Source organism: Mustela nigripes, chromosome 8 (genome assembly GCF_022355385.1).
Source record: "Mustela nigripes isolate SB6536 chromosome 8, MUSNIG.SB6536, whole genome shotgun sequence".
In the NCBI taxonomy this organism is placed as follows: Eukaryota; Metazoa; Chordata; class Mammalia; order Carnivora; family Mustelidae; genus Mustela; species Mustela nigripes.
The window spans coordinates 40,676,695-40,703,634 of NC_081564.1; the positions used below are offsets into that span (position 1 = coordinate 40,676,695).

The 26,940-nt window shown below is 34.9% G+C and overlaps 1 long non-coding RNA gene across 2 annotated transcripts in view; it reads left to right on the forward strand.

Moving 5' to 3' along the window:
• Positions 1-26,940, forward strand: part of LOC132023905 (uncharacterized) — a 153,652-nt gene that overhangs the window by 61,006 nt on the left and 65,706 nt on the right. The window contains exon 2 of one of the 2 annotated variants that reach the window (XR_009406088.1): positions 23,542-23,745. The exons of the other annotated variant lie outside the window; for it this stretch is intronic. This is a non-coding gene — a long non-coding RNA (uncharacterized LOC132023905). The remainder of the gene's footprint in view (positions 1-23,541; positions 23,746-26,940) is intronic. 2 annotated transcript variants of the gene reach the window in all.

The following is a 26,940-nucleotide window of genomic DNA, read 5'->3' on the forward strand; positions in this document are numbered from 1 at the left end:
TCTCCTGCATCTCCTCTCCATCCCCAGGCAAACGCTGCTTTCTGATAGGCTTTATGTCATTATACTTTGGTTTGCATTTCCCAGAATTCTATAGAAGTGGAATCATGCAATTTGTACTCTTTCTTGACATTGTTCATTCAGCATGATTATAAGGTTTGTTCATGTTGTTGTGTATATCAATGGTTTATTCCTTTTTATTGCTAAATAATGCCCTATTGAGTAAATATACCAAAATTTGTTCATTGACTCTTCAGACCTGTGAACAATATATAGTTCTCCATTCCTTAGATCTTCTTCAGTTTCTTCAACAATATTTTGTAGGTTTCACTGTGCAGATTTTGCACATGTTTTTGTCAGATTTTTTCATATTTCTAAATACTTCATGTGTGATAATTTTAGTATATAAAGAAAATTATTTTTATGCTATTATAAATGAAATTTAAAAAATTTAATTTCTCGGGGTGCCTGGGTGGCTCAGTGGGTTAAAGCCTCTGCCTTCAGCTCAGGTCATGATTTCAGGGTCCTGGGATCAAGTCCAGAATTGGGCTCTTTGCTCTGCAGAGAGCCTGCTTCCTCCTTTCTCTCTCTCTCTCTCTCTCTGCCTGCCTCTCTGTCTACTTGTGATCTCTGTCAAATAAATAAATAAAATCTTAAAAAAATTTAATTTCTAATTGTTTGTTGTTAGTGTATAAAATAGAATTATTTTTTTTAATTAATTAATTAATTTATTTATTTATTTTTTCTTCATAGACACAACTTTTATTATTTCGTTTCCACAATTCTAGTTCTTTCCATTATATATATATTTTTTTGAATTATTAATTTTTTATTTTTTATAAACATATATTTTTATCCCCAGGGGTACAGGTCTGTGAATCACCAGGTTTACACACTTCAGAGCACTCACCAAAGCACATACCCTCCCCAATGTCCATAATCCCACCCCCTTCTCCCAAACCCCCTCCCCTCAGCATAAAATAGAATTGTTTTTGATATTGATCTTATAACCTGTGATTTGCTATAATTAGTTATTAGTTCTAGTAGCTTTAAAAAAATCAGCTGGAGGCGATTCACAAACCTGCACCCCTGGGGCTAGTAATACATTATATGTTAATAAAAAAATAAAAAATTATTTCAAAAATTAGTTGGATTTTCTATAAGGAATTCAATCATCTATGAATAAAACAATTTGATAGCCTCTTTTCCATTTCTTCCAAATTTATGTTATTGCCTTATTGCACTGGCTAGCACTATCAATATAATGATGAATAAGATGTAAGATTAGAATCCTTGAGCAAGTAATAAGACTTTCACCATTAAGTGTGATTTAAAAGTAGGATTTTTGTAAATGCCCTTTATTAGGTGGAAACCTGAATACATAGGTATGTATGTATTAGGTCATACAGGTATATATATATATATATATATATATATTATACGTGTATATATATAGAGGTATAGGTATATATGACCTATACATATAGGTATATGTATATATGCATAGACCACATCTTCTTTATTCATTCTTCAATCAGTGGACAATGGGCTGCTTCCATAATTTGTCTATTGTAAGTAATAATGCTATATACATAAGGGTGCATGTCCCCTTGAAGTAGTTTTTTTATATTCTTTGGGTAAATACCTAGTGCAATTGCTGGATCATAAGGGGGCTCTATTTTTGACTTTTGAGGAACCTCTAAACCGTTTTTCAGAGTGGCTGCAGCAGTTTATTCGCACCAACAGTACAAAAGTGTTCCTTTTTCTCCACATTCTTACCAACACTTGTTGTTTCTTATATTGTTGATTTTAGCCATTTTGACAGGCGTGAGGTGATATCTCATTATAGTTTTGATTTGTATTTCCCTGGTGATGGTGATATTGAGCATCTTTTCATGTGTTTGTTAGCCATCTGGATGTCTCCTTTGGAAACATCTATTTTGTTTCCTATTCATGTCTATTCATGTCTTCTGCCTATTATTTAACTAGATTATTCATTTTCTGAGTGTTGAGTTTTAAAAGTTCCTTATATATTTTGAATACTAACCCTTTATCAGATACATCATTTGCATATACCCTCTCCCATTCTGTAGGTTGTCTTTTGGCTTTGTTATTTCCTTTGTTGTGCAGAAGGTTTTTATTTTGATGTAGTCCCAATAGTTTACTTTTGCTTTTATTAACATTGCCTCAGGAGACATATTTAGAAAGCAAATGCCATGGTTGATGTTAGAGAAGTCACTGCCAATGTCCTTTTCTAGGATTTTGATGGTTTCAGGACTCACATTTAGGTCTTTAATGATTTTGAATTTATTTTTGTGAATAGTATAAGAAAGTGGTCCAGTTTCATTCTTTTGTATGTTGCTATCCAGTTTTCCCAACATCATTTGTTAAAGAGACTATCTTTTCATATTGGATATTCTTTCCTACTTCATTAGAAGTTTAATTGACCATTAACTTGTGAGTTCATTTCTGGATTTTCTGTTCTGTTTTATTGATCTGTCTATTTTTGTACCAAGACCATATTGTTTCTGTACTTGAAGTACAGAATTGTGATGCCTCAGGTTGGCTTTTGTTTTTCAAGATTCTTTTGATGAGTCAGGGTCTTTTGTGATTCCATACAAATTTTAGAATTGTTTGTTCTGGTTCTATGAAAAATGTTGGTATTTTGATAGAAATTGCATTAAACATGTAGATTGCTTTGAGTGATATTAACATTTTAACATTTGTTTTCTAATCCATGAACATGGAATGTCTTTTTATTTCTTTGTGTCATCTTCAGCTTCTTCCATCAATGTTTTATAGTTTTCAGGGTCTTTTAAATCTTTAGGTAGGCTTATTCCTAGATATCTTATTGGTTTTGGTGCAATTGTAAATGGGATTGTTTTCTTAATTTCTCTTTCTTTTGCTTCATTATTGATGTGTAGAGATGCTACAGATTTTTGTACATTGATTTTGTATCTTGTGACTTTACTGAGTTAACCAGTTCTAGCAGTTTTTTGGTGGAGTCTTTTGTGTTTTCTATACAGAGTATCTTGTCATCTGCAAATAGTGAAAGTCTGACTTCTTCCTTGCTGGTTTGGATGCCTTTTATTCCTTCTTGTTGTCTGATTGCCATTGCTAGGACTTTCAGTGCTATGTTGAATAAAAGTGGTGAGTGGACATCCTGACATTAGGGAAATAGCTTTCAGGTTTTTCCCGTTAAGAATGATGTTAGCTGTGGGTTTTTCATATACGACCTTTATTATGTTGAAGGATGTTCCCTGTTTGTTGAGGGTTTTTATCATGAATGGATGTTGTATTTGTTAAATGTTTTTGTGTCTATTGGAATGATCATATGGTTCATATCCTTTCTGTTATTGATATGATGTATCGTGTTGATTGATTTGCAAATATTGAACCCACCCTTTGCAACCCAGGAATAAGTCTCACTCAGTCATGGTGAGTGATATCATTCATGTATTGTCGGATTTGGTTTGCTAGTATTTTTGGTAAGGATTTTGCATCTATATTCATGAGAGATATTGGCCCCTAGTTCTCTTTTTTTTTTGTGTTTGTTTTCTTTATCCAGTTTTGATATCAGGATAATGCTGCAGTCACTGTATGAATTTGGAAGTTTTCCTTCCTCTTCTGTTTTTTGGAATAGTTTGAGAAGAATCGATATTAACTGTTCTTTAAATGTTTGGCAGAATTCACCTGTGAAGCTGTCTGGTCCTAGACTTTGGCTTTTGGGGGAGTTTTTTGATTACTGATGCATTTTCATTGGTGGTGATTGGTCTGTTCAAAAGTTTCTATTTCTTCCTGGTTTTGTTTTGGTTGGTTATATGTTTCTGAGAATTTATCCATTTCTTCTAAGTTGTCCATTTTGCTAGCATATAGGTTTTCATAATGTTCTGTTACAATTATTTGTATTTTTGTGGTGCTGATTGTTATTTCTCCTCTTTTGCTGGTGATTTTATTTGGGTCCTCTCTCTCTTTATCAATTATTTTTTATCTTTTCAAAGAACCAGCTCATGATTTCATTGATTTGTTCTATTTTTTTTATTTCTATATCATTTGTTTCTGCTCTAATCTTTATTATTTCCTGACTCTTGTTGGATTTGGGTTTCGTTTTTTCTCCTTTTTCTAGCTCCTGTAGGTGTATGCTTAGTGTGGATTTAACTTATTTCTTCTTTTTCTAATTTATTAAGACAGGGTCTAAAGGCTATGTGTTGAGATCTTTCTTTTTTCTCTAAGAGATATGACTATTTCTGTAAATTGCTTTCTAATCCTGACTTTAGTCTCATTCCACGAATTTTGATAAAGTGCTGTTCATTTTCATTCAGGTTAAAATAAAATAAACCATGTGTCAAAGAAAAAATAGGTGAATTTAAAATATTTTAATTACTTTCCAAATACTTGAAGATTTTCTAAGGACCTTTCTATTACTTATTTTTAATTTAATTTCACTGTGGTCAGAGAAAATACGAAGTATGACTTGAATCCTTCAACATTTAATAGAGTTGTTTTCTGGTCTATATTATGACCTACATTGGCAAAAATTATTTGGTCATTTTTTACTTCAAACTTTTTGTTTCTTTATTTGTTTCTCTCCTATGTAAAATCAAATTACATACATATTAAGCCACTTTAAATTTTCCCACAGTTCATGATATAATTTTGTTTGGATATTTTTGCATTTCTCTAAATACTCTTAAGCTTTTCAGATATAGTTTAATTTATTAAAAGCACTGCCTTGCTTTTAAGATTTGTTAGTCTGATGCTCAGCAGCACTTAGTTTAGGGCTAATTTTTTTCTCCAGCTAAGGCAAGGTCTTTATGAATCATCTATCTTGTGAACTGTGATGTTTTCCTACCTGCCTGATGGGAACCAGGTACTATACTAAGCCCTGTATGGGTGCTGGACATTTGTTCCTCTAATTCTCTTAGATGGTTCTTTACAAGCCTCAATTTGTTTTCACATATACATGGGCCAATCAGTATTTTCCTGAATACCAAGAAGTGCCTTCTCAAGATCTCCAGAGTTATGTCTTCTTACAGATTTCTTCCTTTCATCACTGTTGGTCATCATAGATGCCTTGGCCCATGGCAATGTCAGTTTCATCTCCTTAAATTAAGGAATCTACCAAGCTCTGCCTGCGTTCTTCCTCATTTTGCCAAGGTCCACTAACTCTCTCAAGGCATTAAGCACTAGCAACTGGAGGACTCACTCCGTCTGTTTCCCATCTCCCAGGGTCCACTGTCCTTCGTTGTCTAGTGCTCATTATCTTGAAAAACATTGATTTGCATATTTTTCTCTCTTTCTCTCTCTCCCTTGTGCTTTCTCTCTGGTTTGTTTTCATGAACGAGGGTAAATTCAGGCTGTGTTATTCCATGTTTGCTACAGTTCTAAGCAAGCAGGACTTTTAAATAATATAGGAGACAGGTTAAATACCCTGAGGCAACAAGACTTTCTGTAGCTTCTGTCTTAAGCAGTAAATTTTGCCAAGGAATGGCCTTTTAAAGAGTCAAGAGGTACTAAATGGAGTACTGCTGCTTTTATAGACTATGAGGAAGTGGCATAAGTAGAGTTGCTTGATGTCAATGGAAAGATTATTTTATCAACGATAAAGGAATTAAGGAATTAAGCTAAATGGCCACTGAACACTTAAAACTGTGTTCTTTATTGTGAGTCCATTTTGTCTAATTTTTAGTATCACATAATTTCACAAAATATTTCCATCAGAATATTAGAGAATGTAACTACTATTTGTGTCCTCACTGAACTTTACCATTTGGTATTTACTAGTGACTACTTAGTAATTTCATTTCTTTTGTGTCTAGGTGTTGAACACACACAGTACTCAAAGTTGAAATCAGACCATTTTAACTATAGAATTCTATAAACATGAACTATCTTGAGGCTGACAGAAAAATAAATGCAAAACCCCATTCAGGGCCCAACTGACCTTTGCTGTTACTGATATAACAAAATATTTCAAAGAAATTCAAGGCTGACCTTTCTGCACCACATCTTGTGGCTGCATTTCTGCTCAAGGAGCTAATCAGCACAAGTCTCATTGTTCTAGGAACTTGGAAGAGTAAGAAAGGAAAAACCGTTTGTATAGCAAAGACAAGGACAACACAGAATAAGAAGAAAGAAAGTCAGTATAGGGTAAATAGCTATGTGAAAGCAGACATTCTTATTAGAACCTTTATAACATCCATTTCATTCAAACTTTCTAATCTTTTTTCTCCTCTCAAAGTGTGAGCCTGATGCTGGAAAGGTTATTTTGGCATGCTTTTGAAGTCAGAAGAGAATGAAATTACCAAACTTGACAAAGAGGAAGTTTCCGAAAACAGCATTAAGTAACATTTGTTGGAAGTGGAGAAATGGAACTATTTTAACTGTTCTCACCTAGCTTTCTTTTCATTCTGTTCTGTGATTCATGAATAATAAACAAGTAGAATAATTCATTATTCACCATAAATAATGAATACAATTATTCTTTATTTTCCCTCTTGATCCTCATGTACACCAGAACAGTGACCACATCAGATTCATCCTGTGAACTAATTTAAGGAGAATTAGTTACCTAATAATTCTCATAAATCATCAAGCTTCCTGGGATCATAAAAATCCCATTGTGTTCTTACTTAGCCTCTCTTTGTTTTATCACAGTCACCAGCAACTACTCTCTGTCATTTTTGTTTCAAATTACATTTATTAATGTTGGTGCTTGCATAATTTTATCACTTCATGTTTCCTAATTTTAAATAATAAGTCTTTGGATACCTGGTGAAATAGAAAAATGACTTACTTATGCAATCAATTCAGATCACGAACATAATTTCATCTGAAAAATTAAAAAAACACCTGTGTAACTATTTATTCTTTTTTTATTTTTATTTTTTGGAACACAAAGATTTTCTTCTGGTGGTAACCTATTATTAGCTTTTTTAAAAAATCATGGTAGATAGTTGGAAACTTGCAAGAATATCCCTCCTGACTTTTTGGTGTTCTGTGTGCCCAGAGATTAATCAATTAATCAAGTCATTAAATACACATTAAATATTAAATATATGTTAGACATTGTTCCAGCTGCTGGAATATACAAAAAGAGCAATACACAATCTTTTTTTAAAAATTTTATATATTTATTTATTTGAGAGAGAGAGCACACAAGTAGAGGGAGGAGCAGAGGGAGAGGGAGAAGCAGACTCCTGCTGAGCAAGGAGCCCTACTCCAGGCTCAGTCCCAGGACCCTATGATCCTGACCTGAGCAGAAGGCAAACGCTTAACTGACCAAGCCACCCAAGCACCCAACCTGTCTTAAGTTTTAAAATAGCTTATTATAGCATCTGTGAGAATCAGAGACTCTACAGTGATAAGGATATAGCCAGGAGACCAATGCAGAGTCTCTTCCAATTGCCTAGGTGAAAAAGAAGCTTGGTCTTGAGTGAAAAGAGTGAGATAATGAGAAAAAATGGGTTTTGGGATGTATGTTAAAGATAAAAATTGCATGATTAAACTGATATGTTTAAGAGAAACATAAGAATCAACCAGTAGTCCCAGATTTATGGCCAAAGCAACCGAGTTCAGAGAGTTGGGTAGAGGAGGCTAGAGGAGTAGCAGCTCTGGGCGGGGTGAATTATTATGTTTGAGAAGTTTGAAATACCCATATATTACCCAAATAGAGACGCTGTAGACAGTTGGATATATGAGTCTAGGATTCAGAGGAATAAACAAGGAGGGGAATATAAATCCAAGATGCCTTAATGCTGTTGAAAGCATACAAAGACATGGGACTGGGAGATACATAGTTCCAAATCCACTGAGAAACCTAGATGATGCCTTGAATGAATGTAGAGATATATGTTTGTTCCTGAAGAAGAAGATACAATGTGTTAACCTTATTTTTATCCTAGATTTTTAAAACGTGCTTTAAAAAGCATATTTATTGTGACTATAAGCAAAAAACTACAAGGTTTTTGTTTTTTTTTTTTCTTTTTCCTCCAGAGGAGGAGACAGTGGGGAAAAATATGCAAACTCTTGCTTTTATTTTCTACTATTCTCAGATTTTTTTTTTTAACTTTCCTCACTCCCATTACACAAAAGAACAAAATTGAATGAAAGAAAAGAAACAGACCAAAAAATTCCAATTTAGTGAAATAAGTACATTGCTACTACCTCCAAATTTAAACTATAGCAAATGCATGTGAAATGCAACACAACCTTGACAGAGACAAGGAGGCACGCTGAGTACTACAAATATTATTGAAGTCCTGAGAAAGATACAGATCTTTCCAAAGGTCAATCTTTGAATAGTGAATGTCCAATAACTAGTTTGATTGATTAGTTTGGCTAAAAGCAGTGAAAATTTCTCTACAGTTAAAAATGTTATAAAGTCAGAAGATAAATTACAAAGCAGGAAAATATTTGCAACACAATCAGAATTTTCCTTATATGTGAAAAAGCTCTTACAAATCAACAAAAAATTCCAAGAACATGACAAAAATGAAAAAGGAAGCAACCATTTGTTGAATGAATAAAATTGACTTAGAAGCATATAACATATAATTGACATAAGGCAAAGATTAAAAGTTTATTATACACAATGTTGAATAGAGTGTGGACAATAAGCATGTTTACCCACTGTTCTTGGAAGTTTAAAATGATCCTGTTTTTGAAGGACAAACTGGTAATCCTGCATTTGTTGTTACATAACATGTTGATATGTAACAGTCTACCAATGTGGAATTAAATCTTTGCTATGATGTTCTCTTTTGGTGCACTTTCCCAAGAATAGCATTTAATTGTGCTCAGAACAATATACCTAACTGGGATGCTCAATGTGGGTACATAAGTTATGTATCTCTACATACATAAACTCTATTATGAGTTTAATAGACAGTAAGTAAAAATAAGTAGAGAATTAAAAAAAAAATGATTGTTTAGCCAGGTCAGTAAAAATCATGACAAATAAAAATAACCACAGGTTTCCAAGAGTGGAAACTCATTCTTAAAGTGACCTCAATCTATAACTGTAGCACTTGGCATGATCATTGGCACTCCAGAGGTTAGACCTCACTTTTGGCTTTGGTTGGCTTTTCATCCATTCACTAAAACAAACCTCATTCAGCCACATAGAACTTGGAAAAGCAGATTTCTTAAATATAAATTTACAACCAAGACCTGCAGATATTTACAGAAAGCAAAAAAAGGAAAAGACAAAAATTAGCAGTGGGAAAAAAATGGGCAGGGCACCAAAGAAAGATTTAATTCAGGAAACAAATCACTAAGATATACCCTTGGATTCAAGATCTATTGCTTTCTTAACAATACAATGATATGAAAAAGAACAAATTAAAAACCAAGATCACTGAAAATCAAAAGTGGGTTTGAGGGGTGCCTGGGTTGGCTCAGTTGTTAAGCGTCTGCCCTCTGCTCCGGTCCTGATCCTGGGGTCCTGGGATCGAGCCCCACATCAGTCTCCCAGCTCAGCAGGAAGCCTGCTTCTTTCTCTTCCAGTCCCCCTGCTTGTGTTCCCTCTCTCACTGTGTCTCTCTCTGTGAAATAAATTAAAAAAAATAAAAATCTTTAAAACAAAACAAAACAAAAGTAGGTTTGCAAAATAAACAACTCAGTAGTAGGGCAGAATTTTAGGAGATCCTATACTTCCCTAATAAAGAGGGATCAGAGAAAATAAGGGAGGATTGTGAGTAAGATAGAACTGAGGAGTTCCCCTAGGGCAGGGGGAAAAAAAGTAAAAAGTGCCCCAAAGCTTCTAGAAAGAAGAGAACAGTTGTCTTACAAAGGATCAAGAATCAGACTGGTATGTGACTTGCCATTATCTATGTCAGGATAACCAAGGGCAATGTAATAAGCTTTCTGAGTTTTGAGAAGAAAAAAATTCAACTGGATATAGAGGTTTATATCCAGACAAACTACTGTCAAATGTGAGGCAGAAAATGGCATTTCAGTCATGGAAAGACTAAATCTAAACTGAACCTAAAATAAATCCCTCCCATTAACATTTCTTTAGTGAATTAATTGGGAATTAACTCTCGAAAAGAAGGAATAAATCAAGAGAGAGGACAGTCAGGGGATCCAACACATAACAGCTGAACTGAGAGAGCAGTTAGCAGCTCGTGCTTAGGACAGGAGACGAGGAGAACCGGGAACACCCAATTTAGGCCAGTGTTGGAAAGTGGATTCCTCTCCTCCTCTTGCTGGCAAGTATTCAGTAAAGAAAAAGAGCTGCTAGCATGCAAAATGAATGAAAACATGAGGAAGTATTGACATTAGTTGGGGAGTAAAAAAAAAAAAACATGTAACTATTTTCCAACTTGACATCATAGGACATGGGAAATGTAGAAAAGGTTGTAATGTTTGTATGTGGCTTGGCTCTGTGGTAACAGCATATCATCATAAAAATATAAACACTGTTTATTGTTTTTATTCTTAGAATCTACCTATGGCTAAATCACAAAATGCAGTTATTATCAACAGTGTTGGATTAACGTAATTGTAGAGCTGATGGGTTGGAAGACAAGGAAGGAAGATTAGCTAATCAGAAATGACCATAGTTAATGGGGAAAATATTTAGTTTTAAGAATTGTTTTTGAGGGACGCCTGGGTGGCTCAGTTGGTTGGACGACTGCCTTCGGCTCAGGTCATGATCCTGGAGTCCCAGGATCGAGTCCCACATCGGGCTCCCAGCTCCACAGGGAGTCTGCTTCTCTCTGACCTTCTCCTCACTCATGATCTCTCTCGCTATCTCTCTCTCAAATAAATAAAAAATCTTTAAAAAAATTAAAAAAAAAAGAATTGTTTTTGAAATTGCAGAGGTCACCTGTGATGGAAGTGGTAATTGTGGTGGTATTTTACTAGGTAAAAGTGGGGTTCAGAGCACAAAGGTGTAATACAATGTCTGTGATCCTGGTCTTTCAACCTCAGGAGAAAAGCAATAGATAAGGTAAAAGGCTGACCCATATATACCAGTGCAAAAAGCGTATATATTATTTAAGAACAGCACCAAAGAGATCAATTTTAAAAATTGTGTTAAAGCTAATTCATTTAATTGTTTCTTCACTGTTCCACCGATCATTCAACAAATACTATTTGAATGCTTGCCATGTACTAAGCATTTTAGGAGCTGAGGATATAGCAAAAACAAGATGGGTGAGGTTCCAATAGGGCTTATACTTCAGAGACAGTAAGCAAAAAGGAAAAGAAAAACCGGGGAAGAAAAGGGAAAGAAAATTTCAAATACATGTTAACATGATTAAGATTGGGATAATAAGTTTTATCTTAGATTTGGTGGTCAGGGGAGGTCTCATTAAGGATATGATTTTGGGGCTGAGACCTGAACTAGGACCAGCTAGTGAAATGAAGACCAAGGAGCAGAACTCTCTGGGATTATGTTTGTTTGTTTTTTAAACAAGATGTGAATCTTACCATATATGGTGTCATGTGATATGACTGTGTTATATAATTACTACAGGAAATATTTATCCTATAATATATCCAAATATACATAAATGTATCTTTTTACATTTAAGTAGATGATGTTGTTCTTGCATTATAAAAAATTAATAAAAATGACAGAATATGATCTTGAAGAAAGCACACACGATAATCTCACATGTTATGATGCAGCTCCTTGGTCAGACCTAAAATTTAGCAAAAAAATAGATTATTGGTTATTGATGTGTTTATGAGATATTGAATATTTAAGTATAAGTCTTGTGGTGAAGATTTGCCTGTGGTGTAAATATTCTTCCAATGTTTTGAGTTCCAGAATATCTTTCTCTTAAAATAAGAAGAAATTTGCCTTACTATGACTATTAGCCTTGCCAAGAAACTGCAAGATGGTTTGGCAAGTTATCTAGATTAAAGACAGATGCCAATATTTTATTTTGATCATTCATAAAATGATCAAAAGTAAATTTTATCTGAGTGTAGAGTGAATGTAAAACATTTTAGATTGCTCTTTTCCTTTTTATGTGTTATAGTATTTTGGAACTGGATGATTTTTTTGTTAATTTTTACACCCAGTGTAGAGTGCTGTGTATCACCTCCTCATCCGATAGAACACTATCATTGTTAGTCCATGTAGCTTCTCTCTTTCTCGTTTTGGCAGTTTATGCGTATATAATTGCATATGAGTTTGTATGTATATAAACATGCGTGTGTGTATGCATAGAAGCATGCATGAATGTTTGTATTCCTTTTCATCCCCATTTCCCAAGCCCATTTTTTTTTTTAACCTTCCATTGGGAACCATTTCAATATATTTGATGTGTATCATTTCCACAAATTATTGTAAACCTTGCATTGAACTTCTACGTGAATCTACTTTAACTGATGTAAATATGATTGTACTGTAGAACTCATTCCTTTTCTTGCTAACTCAGGAATATATTTGAAGATCTATTCATGTGGAATATTTAGTCCGTTACTTCTAAGACCGACCCAGTATTCCACAATGTGTATCCACTAAAATTTACTTCTCTTCATTCACTAGTGATGTTAGCAAAATTGTCTCTAATTTCTTACTGCCACAAATAACCCTCATATTATTCCTTATGGGTGGTATGAGAATTTCCCAAGTATATAGTTTCAGGAGTGAAAAGCTGGATCATTGAGGATACACATAGTTTCATTTTGACTTGTCAATATTTGGCAATATAAAATGTTTTACTTTTTTTTTTTCCAATTTAATGGGTACAAAGTAATAAGTCATTATTGTTTTAGTTTGCGTTTTTCTTATTACTAGTGAGTTTAAATATCCACTCCTATGGAAAACCTTTTAGGGATCAACCTTTATGAATGTGTCTCTTCCTTTATTGATATAATCTGCCTATTTTCTGTCAGGGGTTCTTTGTTGATTTCTAGGAATTTCTTCCACATCATAAATATTATCTTCTGTTTGTTTTACATGTGGTGAATATCTTTTCTAATCTGTCACTTTAAAAAAATTTGCCCATTGTACCCTTCATTGAAAAGAAATTCTTTACTTTTATGATTTTTATTTTACAGTTTATACTTTTGGAATTTTATTTGGGAGTCCTAAATTGAAAGTTATTCTTCTATTTAAGACAATTGGGTCTTTAATCTATCCAGAATCCACTTTTCTATGTGGCGTAGTTAGTATTTTTTTCACAAATGGAGCCCATATTCCACCAACTTTATTCAAAATTATCTCTTTCCCTGCTAATTCAGATACTATACTTTTTTATGTATTAGATTCACCTGTGTTTTTTGTGGAATCTGTTATGTTGCACTGGAAAATTTGTGTAGCTTTCCCCAAGTATCCTCAAGTTTTATATTACTGTGACTTTGTAATATGAAGTGATATCTGCCAGGTTCATTGCCTTCTCTGCTCTTCATTTTCACAGTTTAGGTTCCCAGGAATCTCTCTTCTATATAAATGTTAGCATGAGTTTGACAAACTGCTGAAAAACATCCAGATGTATTTCTATTTGGGATTACATTTAATTTTAGATTAATTTGGGGAGGCCCAATGTTTTATTTATTCCATTGTTCCCATCCCATAATATGTAATTTCTCTCAGTGTATTCAGACATTTTTTCCATTAATAGAATTTTAAAATTTTTGTCGTAGACGGCTGAAGTCATTTGTGTTAAATACATTCTTAGATATGTAATAGTTTTGTTGCTGTCATAAATTATTTATGTTTATTATCTAGATGATTATTATGAAAATAAAGAAATAATATTGATTTTTGTGGGGCACCTGGGTGGCTCAGTGGGTTAAAGCCTCTATCTTAGGCTCAGGTCACAGTCTCAGTGTCCTGGGATCAAGCCCTGCGTCAGCCTCTCTGCTCGTAGGGGAGCCTGCTTCCTCCTCTCTCTCCACCTGCCTCTCTGCCTACTTGGGCTCTCTCTGTCTCTGTCAAATAAATAAATAGATTTTTTTAAAAATAGCTCAATTCTTTAAAAATAATAATAATAATAATATTGATTTTTGTAAATTGATTTTACACCCTGTAAACTTACCTCTTTTGTGAGTTCTAAGAATGTTTATTATTTTTGTGGCTTTTGGAGGAGGTGATTACAGTAATTATAAATAATAACAGTTTCTTCTCCTTTGTTCTTATCCTTATATTTCTTTGTTTTTCTTTCCTTACAACATTGGACAGAAGCTTCATTATTAATGATGCAGTAGATTTTGATTTTTGATTCCAAAAATTAAAATGAATGTTTGTCAAATTTCCTCATTGAGGATATTATTTGCTACAGATTTTTGTTGCATGAGTGAACTTGTAAGGAAGTTAAGTCTAATTGTAGTTCATAATAGACATGTTAATCATATATACATTAAATGTTATTAAGTATTTTCTCTATTATTATGAAAGTTATGTGGAAATATTATCATTTTATATATTTGGTAAATTTATCTAGTTTCACTAGGCTTCCAAATATAGTATATGTTTTTTTATAATGCTTCTTTATTATTTTTTAAATTACTGCTGTGTCTGATGTAGTTTTCCTATTTAATTTTGTATTTTGTTCATTTGGAAACTTTCTCTGATTTGTGCGTACCCTTCACTCAATAGAAAGTTTCAAAATTTTCAGATAAAAATGTGTTTTTTGTTGCTATTTTCAAGTAATTTATAGCCTTGTTGAATAGTAATCTGAATGGTCACAGTATTTGCAATATTGCTATCTTATGGAAATTACTGATGCTTTTTTTGGAATCATACATAAAATTAATTTTTGAAACTATTCCCTGAGCACTTGAGAAGATGTTAAATTCTCTGCAATTGGAGTATACAATTTGATATATATCTGTCTTTGTGATTAGTGATTATATTTTCTATTTGGGCACCTGCTCTATCTTGAAAATTAGTGCTCTTCTATTATCTCTTTGCTTTTCGTGTACTTTTTATTTGATGGAGGAGTTTGGTGTGTTACAGGTAGATATTGTATATTGTTATATTTAATTTTATTTATAGCTTTAAGCTTAAGAGTGTATTTATTTGTACTATTTAATGCATTTTACTAAATTTTAATTTACCTAATATCAGGATCATGACCCTGGATTTCTTCTTGTTTTTATTTGACTGTCATGTCTTTATTCATATCTATATGGTAGTTTTTAGGACTCATTTGTTTTAGGACATCTCTTTTTCAGAGCAAAGATTTGGGCTCTGCTTTGTAAGCTAAATTAAAATTTTCTTTAATAGGTTATTTAAGCGCACTCATATGTTAATATGATTGCTATGTTTGGTCTCAACTGTCATATTATTTTCCAGATATATACATTATGCTATATTTGTCATAGTTTTTCTCTGCATGATACATATTCCTTGTGATTTGGTCAATTACTTATTTATTTTTGTATTTGAGCAGATTAGTAATATTGTTCCAGTGGATGGCTTTGAACTTACACGTTAAAAAATCCTTTTAATCCCCTGATTTTTTATGTAATATTTAGTTACCTTATTTGTCAGCATTTAACAGTGTCCTTTAACCTCCTCCTCTCAGCTCTGTGGCAATAAGCTCTAGTCCCACTTTGTCCCCCCCGGCCTTTCTTCTCATTTCACTTGTGCTATTTCTACCATCACACCAGAAACATTTACACATCAGTCTTCCACATTTGTCCCTATGCTGCTTAATTCTTGGTTTTCCATTCATACATATTAAATTTTCATCATTAGTTCATTTATTGACGTTGTTTGAGTCAACTGTTAAGCTCATCCTCTAATAGATTCCTCAAGAAAGGCAATTAGATACAGAATTTCTCAATGTTTTCTACAGCCTTGGTACTTAAGGGATAGCTTGCCCGGTCGTAATATCCTTGCCTTGATTCACATTTTCTTCCATTGAGCAGTTTTTTGAAAGCTGCTCTATTGTTGCCTTTAGCTTTTGTAAGTTCTTTGATTTTCTTTTCTTTTTTCCTCTTCTTTCTTTTTTCTTTTCTTTTTTCTTTTTGGCTTAAAAGCCTTGGCATATTTTTTCCTTATCTTTGAATCCTAACAATCTCACTGGTGTCTGTCCTGGTGTTGACCTTTTTCAGTTCATTTTACCAAATACCAGGCAAGCCCTTTCAACATGTAGCTACAGGTCTTCTTTTATATTTGTAAATGTGTTTTCACTTATAATTTTGGATACTAGTTCTTTTCCTTTGTCTTGTTTTTTCTTTTTCTGGGTTAGCCGTTACAAATATTATTCCTTTTTTTCCCCCCTATCCTCACTTTCTCTCCATTTTCCCTGACTTTGACTTCTACTTTTATTTCATTTTACTTCTCTTGGTTATTTCCCTACCTTTTAATTTGTTTTTAACTTTTTAAAAGGATTTTATTTATTTAGTGGGTAGAGAGAAGAGACACGGTGAGTGAAGGAACACAAGAAGGGGGAGTGGGAGAGGGAGAAGCAGGCTTCCCACTGAGCAGGGAGCCCGATGTGGGGCTGGATCCCTGACCTGAGCCAAAGGCAGATGTTTAACGACGGAGCCACTCAGGCACCCCATTTCCCAGCCTTTTTAAATGTCTCATATTAAATTCATATTCGAGTATATTCTTTCTAGGGCCACTCACAATTTAGTCTTCATTATTGACATAATTTTGGTTTTTTCCCTGCCATTTTCTGCCTGTGTTCCGTCTTATTCTCCTTATATTTCTTCTCATCTTTAGTTTTTGAATTTCTGATTCAAAGTGGTATTTTAAAACCCTACGTGTGTGAGCATATTTAATTCCATCTATGGTATTGTTTTCCATTTTTCTTCAGTTTTCGTTGTGTGTGCGTCTTTGGGGTGGGTTCTCATTAGTTGAACTTTGTTGGATCTATTAACCCTTTATAAATCAGAGATGCGAATTTTGCACTGGCACATTAAAGATAGTACACAAAATGTATAATGTTTGATATACAAGTCCTTTTTAAGGAAAAGAAACTATCTTTTTAATCATGGGAAAATGAACATGTGGAGTTTACTGCTCTTCATTTCTGAAGTGGTTATCCCTGGCTAGTGGGCATCTCTTCTATCTGGGGTAATTCACAGAAGTGGCAGGTGATCACAATTAACCATCAAAGTGCAAGGAGGTTGTTTTTAGATAGACGGCGTCTGAATTCAAAGCCACTTCCTAACTGAAACCATGTTCTGTGAAAGAGGAAAACAGGTTTTGGTGGATAGGTAATCTTTTTTGCCTCATCAAAAATGTGCTAATCTCTCATAGGTTTTATTTTCTGTTGTAATTACTTTTGAGAAGAGAGACACCTTAGATTCTTCACAACACTTTTCTTAAACAGTGTAGTATTTATTTCTCAAACACATATGCAAACATACACTTACACACACAAAACAGTTAACCTCTCAAGTAAAGCAATACAGTGATGGGACATTTTCCTTTGGAATTGAAAGAGGCATGGTCTGGTCTACCAGGTATTTAGTACTGTACAAGAAATTACCCTCCCCAGATAAGTGGTATTATACCAACTTATGTGATTGTGGCACAGTGAAAATTTATTACTTGGAGGGTTCCCAAGCAATTGCACTTAGATGTTAGCAGAGGCTACCTCATTTGAAGGCTTGAATAAGTCTAAACGACCCACTTTTGAGATGCCCCACCCAGATGGCTAGCAAGTTGGTACTACTTGTTGGCTAGAGGTATTGGCTCTTCTCTATCTGGGTCCCTCCATTACTGCTTCCATTTCCTCATAGTTTAGCAACAGACTGCCCCTTGCATGAGAACCCCAAGAAACCAGCACATTTTATAGCTTACTTTCAGAAGTCATACATCTTCATTTATGCCATATTTGTTGATTACACAGAGACAAAACAACACTGATTTAATATGGCATTTACAAGGGCATGAATCAATGGAGGCCATCTTAGAGATTAGCTACTAGATACAGGCAAGGGGAATTAATCACCTTTTGGGCATTGCAACCCTCAGAAATACTGGGACCAACCTGTTTGTGACTTTCATTGAGATGAGGTCTCCTGATGTTAGTAAAAAGCCTGTTTGTAAAAAAATTGCTCTACATATCAAATGTTGAGAAATATTTCTGAGAATCCTGTAAAATCTTATCAAGATGTCTTTGAGAAAAAAGTATTCTCTTTTATAGATAACAAAACTAGATGTTTCTCTTGGATGACTTAGTAATGGTTACACTAGTTCTACTGACTTGTCATCTTTTTTTTTTTTTTTTTTTTTTTTAAGATTTATTTATTTATTTGACAGAGAGAGACACACGGCCAGAGAGGGAACACAGCAGAGGGAGCTGGAGAGGGAGAAGAAGGCTTCCCGCAGAGAAGGGAGCCTGGCTCAGGGCTCCATCCCAGGACCCTGGGATCATGACCTGAGCTGAAAGCAGACACTTAATGACTGAGCCACTGAGGCACCCCCTAACTTGCCATCTTAATAGTAATATTTAACCTGACAAATATTAATTTAGCAAGATTTGTGTTCTTGTCCTGAAATTTTTAATTACTCTAAATATGATATTAGTAATTATCTTAAAATCAGAATATAATTACTGTTTATCAATTTTTTTCCTACATTTTAAAAATTCAGGGGTACCTGGGTGGCTCAGCCAGTTGAGTGGCTCCCTTTGGCTTGGGTCATGATCCCAGGGTCCTGGGATCGAGCTCTGAGCCCTGCATTGGGCTCCTGCTCAGTGGAGAGCCTGGTTCTCCTTTGCCCTTTGCCCACTGCTCCTCCTGCTTATACGCTCTTACACTCTCTCTCTCTGTCAAACAAATAAAAACAATTTTTAAAAACAAAAAAAATTAAAAATAAAAATTCAGGTCAGACTCAACTTGCCTTGTATACAAACTTTTGCTCTATGCCTAATTTCTGATCACTCAAAAACATTTATTTGATGGTTATTTGTTTATTAACTTATAACCATCTGCCATGACATCCTTGCCTCTAATTAGACAAAGGGAGATTTATAATTTAGTTGCATAAAGTAAAATTTGGCACTGTCTCTATTCCTTACACATTTAATGGAGCACAGTGATGATAATATGACATCATCTTTTTGGTAACAAGAAGGGTGCCGATGATGATTGTAGGATGGTGTGATTTAAAAAAAGTGATGGTAATGATCTTCCTACAACTGTGAAATAGTTTTAGAAAAGATGTGCTTCTTACTGGTATTATCTCTTCATCATAATTCTGAGATAGATATTCATCCCATTTTGCATATGGAAAAAATTATAGTTCAGAAAAATTAAATAATTCATGCAGCTTCACATATCAAGTGCTTCTTTGGAATAAAAAGTTAGTTTTTTTAGGTGATTGTTATGTATCAGTGTAGGCTCATCAATTGTAACAAATGTACTGCTTTGGTGGGGGATGCTGATAATGAAGGAAACTGTACATGTGTGAGCCAAGGGAGTATATGGATGCTATCTTACCTTCTTAATATTGCTGTGAACATAAACGTGCTCCAAAAAATAAAGCCTTTAAAAAAATTACTTTCAACATTGCATCACGCTTAACAGAGTTTCCCAGCTGTAAACATTATGAAGTATCTAAAGTATTATTCCTATTATCATTTTTACATTTCTTTATTACTACTCAGTTTTCAAAGTCTTTACATTTAGGTTCTCATTTTGTTTGTCCAATAGGTTAAGAGACAATGGTATTATCATCTCAGTAGTATAAATGAAAAAATGGAAGTGAAGAGGAGAGAATGAAGTCACTTGCTTAATGTCGCTAAATCAAATAGCTTTCCAAGTATAATCTGGTGACCCATGAATTAGTAGCATGATAGTAATAATAAACCAGCTTCACATACTTTTTTACTGTAACAGTTCAGTCATTTTGATATATAACCTAATGGTTCAATTCCCACAGAGTTCTGCTTAAAATTCTCGCCTGCACAAATTTATCACACCACAATAATTTAGTTTGTGTAACTGAAGAGATTGTTTAATAGCAATTTCCTTACTAATTTCTTTCTAATGACAAATTACTTTAATACAATAGATTATAACAATTCACCCTCTACCTTAAGCAATGAATAAATTGCTATTCGCATATTGCTTTTCAGTTTTCAGTATTGCTTTTCGGTTCCAAATATTTATAATTTTCACTAAAATTTTGTGTGTTTTGACTTATTGGGAACATTGTATTATAAAAATGTTCCCAAATGACTTTATTGTTTATTATTCAACAAAGACCTTTTACAGTGTTGATTTCTTTTTCTGTGTAATTGCCTTTCTAGTTGCTCAGTATTTTAAATACTCATTGCACCAGGGGATTAGAGAATCAACCATGAATTATTAGGATCATAAATCCTAGTGACACATTTTGATTAAGAAGAGCAACAGAGACCATCGTGTATGCTGTGGTACATTGGCCAAATCCTCTGACTTTGTCATTGAGATTATTTCTCCAGCTGCAAATTAAGCTGTTGACAAATCTCAAAACAGCCCCTCTCAGGGTATTGCTCTCTACCAAGAGAGCTTCCTTATCCAAGTCTATGCCTATTCTTGAGATAAGCTGCATCCAATGAATGGCAACTTTGAGAGTACAAAAGCTCAGACCAAGTCTCCATTTGAGATACCCAGCTTCAGAGCTGAAGGGATGTCCCAGCTTCAGAGCTTCCATCCATGTTCTGAGGGCTCTGTTGCAACTGTGTCACAATTTGATTTCTTCCTCTGTTCCCGAGATAGTGTCTCAATAAATCTGCACAGAGGAGTGACTTATGTATATTTTTTCCCAGCTTGAAGAATGGCACTGGAGCTCAGCTTCTCCAGGCTTTCTCCTATGCCAGGGAGCTCTGAGACTGTTTATAACCAACAAGGTCTCTAGTGGTCTTAAAGTCTCCAGCAGGAGGGTAGCTTTCTTTCCCAGAAAACTCCATAAGGAATTGATATCCTGAATCCAGACTTTCAAATACTGAATACTCTTTGTATTTCCCCACTGATGAGACTACTTCCTCATATTTTTTGGGAGGAGAACATTCAATGTGGGAGAGGGGATTCTCCGAATCAGAACCTACAACAAAGCTCTTGGTTGTGGCATGAGATAGTGGGAAGATTGGGGAACCATTTGATCTCTGTCTGCTGACCCTTGGTTATTTGAGCTAACTTTCCTCTCATAACAGCTATTTCCCAACCCATATCATGTGGCATGAAATTTATCTGACCCATGGCACTAATAAAACCCACTGGGTATGACCCATACCTCCCTGAGTTATTTTCAAAAATAAATGATAAGATGTATGAAAAAGTTCTTTAGTCCATGGATCTGGCACTAAGTAAGTGTTAAATACCTTCTATTGTAGTTATCATTATCAGTGTGGCTACCCTTTTATTTCTGATTGTTCTGGACGATTAAATCATTGATTTAATAAGTTATGTAAGTACCTACTTTAAATCAGGCAGCACTGTAGAATATAGCGGTAAGCAAAACACAAAAATCTGTGTCCTTATAGGGTTTCTATTTCCTGGGAAGACAATAAACAACACATTATATAAATACATGTAACATGATAATGGGGACAAATTCAAATGAAAAAATAAAGTTTGGAATGGGAACAAAGTGTTTCAACTTGGGGCCATGAGGAATAAAGTGTGCTTTTAAGTAGAGTTGTCATTGGAAAGATTACTAATACTGTGATATAAGAGCAAAACCTCACAGAATAGGAGAGTAAGCACAGGGGATGTGGTTAAGGGGTAGGTGTTCCAATTAGGAGGAACAGGATGTTCCTTGCATGGCTCCTGGTGAGAAGTCTGTTGTGTTCTCTTTGCTTCTCTAAATTAAGTGTTTTGCTTGTTTTGCCTTTGACTTTCTGCAGTTTGAATATGATATGCCTAGGTATATCTTTCCTTCCTTTCTTCTTTCCTTTATCCTGCTTGGTGTTCTTTGACTTCCCTGGATCTGTGATTTGGTGTCTGAATAAATTTTGGAAAGTTCTAAGCCATTATATTGCAAAAATGTCCTCTGTTCTATACTTTCCTTGCTCTCCTTCTGGTTCTCTGATTCTGTTTATGTTAAACTTTTTGAAGTTGTCTTGCATATCTTCAACAGTCTTTTCTGTTTGTTTTTGTTTTCTTTTCTTTTTTTTTTTTCTTTTCTTGCTGCATTTTAGTTTGGGTAGTTTCTACTGATCCCCCTTAAAGCTCAGTGATGCTTTCCTTAGCCATGTCCAGTGTACTGATGAGCTCTTTTAAGGCATTATCTACTTCTATTGCTATGTTTTTTATTTGAATCATTTTCTTTTGGTCCTTTCATAGTTTCTGTATCCTGCTTACATTAACCATCTGTTATTGCATGTTAAACTACTTTTCCACTAGAGTCCATAAAATATTAATCATAGTTATTTTAAGTTCCCTGTCCAAAATCTGTGTCAGATCTGAGTCTGTTTCTGATGCTTGATTTGTCTCTTCAATCTGTTTTTTCTTCTTACCTTTTGGCATATCTTAAAATTTTTTTTTGAAAGCTAGATATGATGTATTAGGTAATAAAGTTTAAGGTAAATAGGCCTTTATTGCAAGGACTTATATTAAGCTGACTAGGAACTGGGTTGTGTTTAATGTCTATTCTAACTGTAGGGGCTAAAGGTTTCAACTTCCTCTAGTATCATTGTTTTTTTTCCTCCTGTCGTAACTCTGATTATTGTCTAAGTATGCTCGTCAGAGACACTCTGTGTTTTATGGCTCTTTCTGCTGTAGCTCTCTATTGTTAGATCAGATCCTTGCTGGTGTAATGGAAAAGTATGGGCCAGAGGAAACTTTCTATTATCTTGTGATTAAATCTCGGCTTTTTCAGTGAGTCTCTGTCTCTTTGGCTGGGACTCACAAAGTGTTTCTCCAGAAATACAGCTTCCCTATTCATTATAAATACAGGAAGGCTTGAGGGCACTGGAAGCAGGAGGAAATCCTTTTTCCCCAGGTGGTATATGGGTCTAGTAAGGACTTTAATCTGGAATAGTAGGACTTTGTCATGCATAACATTTTGGGTCTGTTTTATAGTGATCTCTATTCTTTTCCTCTTTCTCCCAAAACCAAAGGGGAATTTTTCTCAGATCCTCACTGTGACAACCTGGTGGTGCTCCTGGAGATAAAACCAACAAAAGTGTGTCTCCTATGTGTCCCTTCTTCTCATACTCACCAACACTCGGGCTTCAGCAGTTTGTCAAAATTATTATTATTACCTGTGTACACAGCTCTAGTGGCTTCTGTTCCAGGTAAGCAGATATCAGCTAGGACTCTGCATTCCCCTGTCTCTCTAGATTTCAGGGTTGCACTTTGCCCTGTGACCTCTGTCTCTGATGGAAAAACCATTGATTTTCAGCTTTTTCTTATTGGAATGATGACTTTGATGTCTAGTTAAAAGTAAAGCTCCTCCAGGACTTTTTATTATTCTTCTTTACCTTAATTTCATTATGTTCCATTTATATTCTTTGGAATTTATTGAGGCTTGCTCTGTGACCAAGCATTTGATTAATTTTGGTAAGTGTATTATTCTCTACCTATTGGGAGCAATATTCTACGAAGATCAAATAGGCCAAGAGTTGTGCTTTCTAGATTTTCTATATGCTTATTCATTTCTTATCTTCTTTTTCTCTTTTCTTTTCTTAGAAAGGGAGAGAGAGGTGGAGGGCAGAGGAAGAGACTGAGAGAGAATATTAAGCAGGCCCCACACCCAGCATGGAGCCTGACACGGGGCTCAATCTCACAACCTTGAGGTCATGACCTATGCCAAAATCAAGAGTCAGTTGCTTAACCAACTAAGCCACCCAAGCACCCCTCTGATCCTCGTTTTAACGAGCTATTTTGAATAAGGTATGTTATCATATGCCACTCTCGGGTTTATTTCTCTTTGGTTCAGTCATGTTTTATTGTATGGATTTTGAAGTTATACTATTGGGAACATACACATCTTTAGAAATAGTATATTTTCCATTTGTTTTCCTAGTTTCTACAGTGACTACACCAGTTTGCATTACCACCAACAAGGCACAAAGGTTCCTTTTTCTCCACATCCCTCAACAACACTTGTTTTTTCTTGTGTTTTTAATACTAGCCATCCCGAGAGAGATGTAAAGTGATGTAAAGTGATGTAAGATGTAAAGCAAGATGTAAAGTGATACTCATTGTGATTTTGATTTGCCTTTCCCTGATGATGACTGATGCTGAGCATCTTTTCACATGTGTGTTGGCCATTTGTATGTTATTTTGAAGAATGTTCTTTCAGGTCCTCTGCCCATTTTAATTGAATTATATGGGGGGGAGGGTTGGTGTAGAGTTTTATCAGTTCTTTATATATTTGGGATTGTATATGTCATTTACAAAAATCTCCCATTTGGTAGGTTGCCTTTTTGTTTTGTTGATGGTTTCCTTCATGTGCAGAAGCTTTTTGTTTTGATATAGTCCCAGTAGTTTTTTTTTTTTTTTTTTTAAGATTTTATTTATTTATTTTACAGACAGAGATCACAAGTAGGCAGAGAAGCAGGCAGAGAGAGGAGGAAGCAGGCTCCCTGCTGAGCAGAGAGCCTATGCAGGGCTCAATCCCAGGACCCTGGGATCATGACCTGAGCTGAAGGCAGAGGCTTTAACCCACTGAGCCACCCAGGGACCCCTGGGGTCCCAGTAGTTTAACTTTGCTTTTCTGTCCCTTGCCAGAGGAGACATATATAAACAAATGTTTTTATAGCTGATTTCAAAGAAATTGCTGCCTGTGTTTTCTTCTAGGAATTTTATGGTTTCAGGTCTCACATTTAGGTCTTTAATTTTGAGTTTATTTTTATGCATGGTATAAGAAACTGGTCCAGTTTCATTCTTTTGCATGTAGCTGTCCAATCTTCCCAACATATTTATTGAAGAGACTTCCATTGTGTATTCTCAATTTTTATTAATGTCTTTTGCCTCAAAGTCTGATTGGCTGATTGATACAACTATACCAACTTTCTTTTGGTTTGAATTCATTCGATGTACCCTTTCCTATCTATTACTTTTCAATGTTCTTATTTTTAAGATGTCTCTTATAAGAATGATATGGTTACAGTTTTATTTTTATCCAGGTAGGTACTGTTTTATTTTAATTTGAGAATCTAATCTTTTACATTTACTGATATATTTAGAATTATTTCTGCCATCTTACTATTTGCCCACTGAGTTACCTATTTTGTGTTTTTTATTTTTCTGGGGTTCCTTTCTTTAATTTAGGTGAATCAATTATTTTATTATTATTCTGTATCCCCTCTCTATTAGCATACTACTTATACCTTCTTTTACTATTTCATTAATGGTTACTTTAGATTACAAGAATTTAAGAGTCCTTAACTCATTCCATTCTAAATGTTGATTTTTGCCTTACCACATCTAAATAAACTCCATTTGCCACTCTTTCATCTTTTCTGTAATATTGTCATGCATTTTACTTCTTGTGATGATGAGTTTTATGTGTCATCTAGCCTAGGCTCTATTGTCTACCGATTTAATCAAATACTAAGTATTGCCATGAAGGTGTTTTGTAGAGTAATTAACATCTTGAATTAGTTACCTTAAGTAAAGGGGATTGTCCTCCATAATCTGAGTGATATTTAACTAAGCAATTAAAAGACCTCAAGAGTAAAACTGGTATTTCCCTGAGGAATAAGAAATTCTACCCTTACCCGCTTTGAGGGAGTTTCCAGACTGCTGGCCCACCCTACAAATGTCAGACTTGCCAGGCCCACTTGTTTGTCACCTCTTTGCAATCAATTTCATTCTGTATCTTGCTCTCTCTACTCATAATCAAGTATTTATAAAAGGCAAGATTTTTGTTGGCCATGCGTTTGCTACCTTAGAACAGTTTTTTTCCACCTAAAAAGTATCATGAGATTGACTGGTTGCTCTTCACTACATTAAAGAAAGTGATGAAAGGAAAGAAGGATTTTAGAGGCAACTTATTCTTCACTGAGTATCCTACTCTGGCCCATTACCAAGTGACCCAAAAAGCTGCTAGCTTTAAGTGGGGCCCAGAGCAAGGGGAGGCTCTACCACTTCAACAGGTGGTCTAGCAGATTTGACGTTGCTTAAAGTGCCAGTGGCACAGAGAGATGATGTTTAGAGACTTTGGCGGGCCCTGCAGGTGGGTCCCAGGGAGGACCCAGGCCTTTGGAGCCAATCCCTGCCACTCCCTATGGCTAAGAACACTCCTTTTGAAAAGTAGTTTTGGCTTCTTCTGAGACTTAGTGGAAACTGGACATTTTACAGCAAGCCATGAAGTTGCCATGCAACCTGATCTGAAGTAACTTCACTCCCAATTCTCTGGCTCACAGTCCAGCCTTTCACACCAGGACTCCACTGAACCTCATTTTCCAGTATCAAGAGACATGCTGGCTCAATGTATACAAAGAATTTAATTTTATTCTGTTCTAGGGGTAGGATGTTCCTAATTGCCTGGCTCCTAAGAATGCAGGTGGAGATCTGAATGTCTCACCTTTTTATATATGAGCTTTCAACCAATTCCACTTATTCCAGCACTTTTATTCACCTCTTTTCTCAGGGATTCTGATTACTTGATTTCCACTGGAAATTCTTGACAAATTCTTAGCCTTTAACTTTTTCTGCTCTCTGACTTCTTACAACTACTCCACCTATTATTTGTCTTCTGAAAATTATTTTTTTTAATTTAAAAAATTTTTTTTATTTATTTGACAGAGATCACAAGTAGGCAGAGAGGGAGGGAGAGAGAGAGAGGAAGAATCAGGCTTCCCACTGAGCAGAGAGCCTGATGCGGGGCTCGATCCCATGACCCTGGGATCATGACCTGAGCCGAAGGCAGAGGCTTTAACCCACTGAGCCACCCAGGCACCCCTGTCTTCTGAAAATTATTTAAAGTCTTCCAACGCACCTATCTCATCTCCAGTTGTTTTTGTCCTGGGTCATTTCCTTCATTCTTGGACATTTTAGTAAGTTTGAGAGGATAAATTCATGGAACCAGTCTATCTTATTTAATGTTATTTCTGTATTGGCTTTTAAAAATGAGATTCT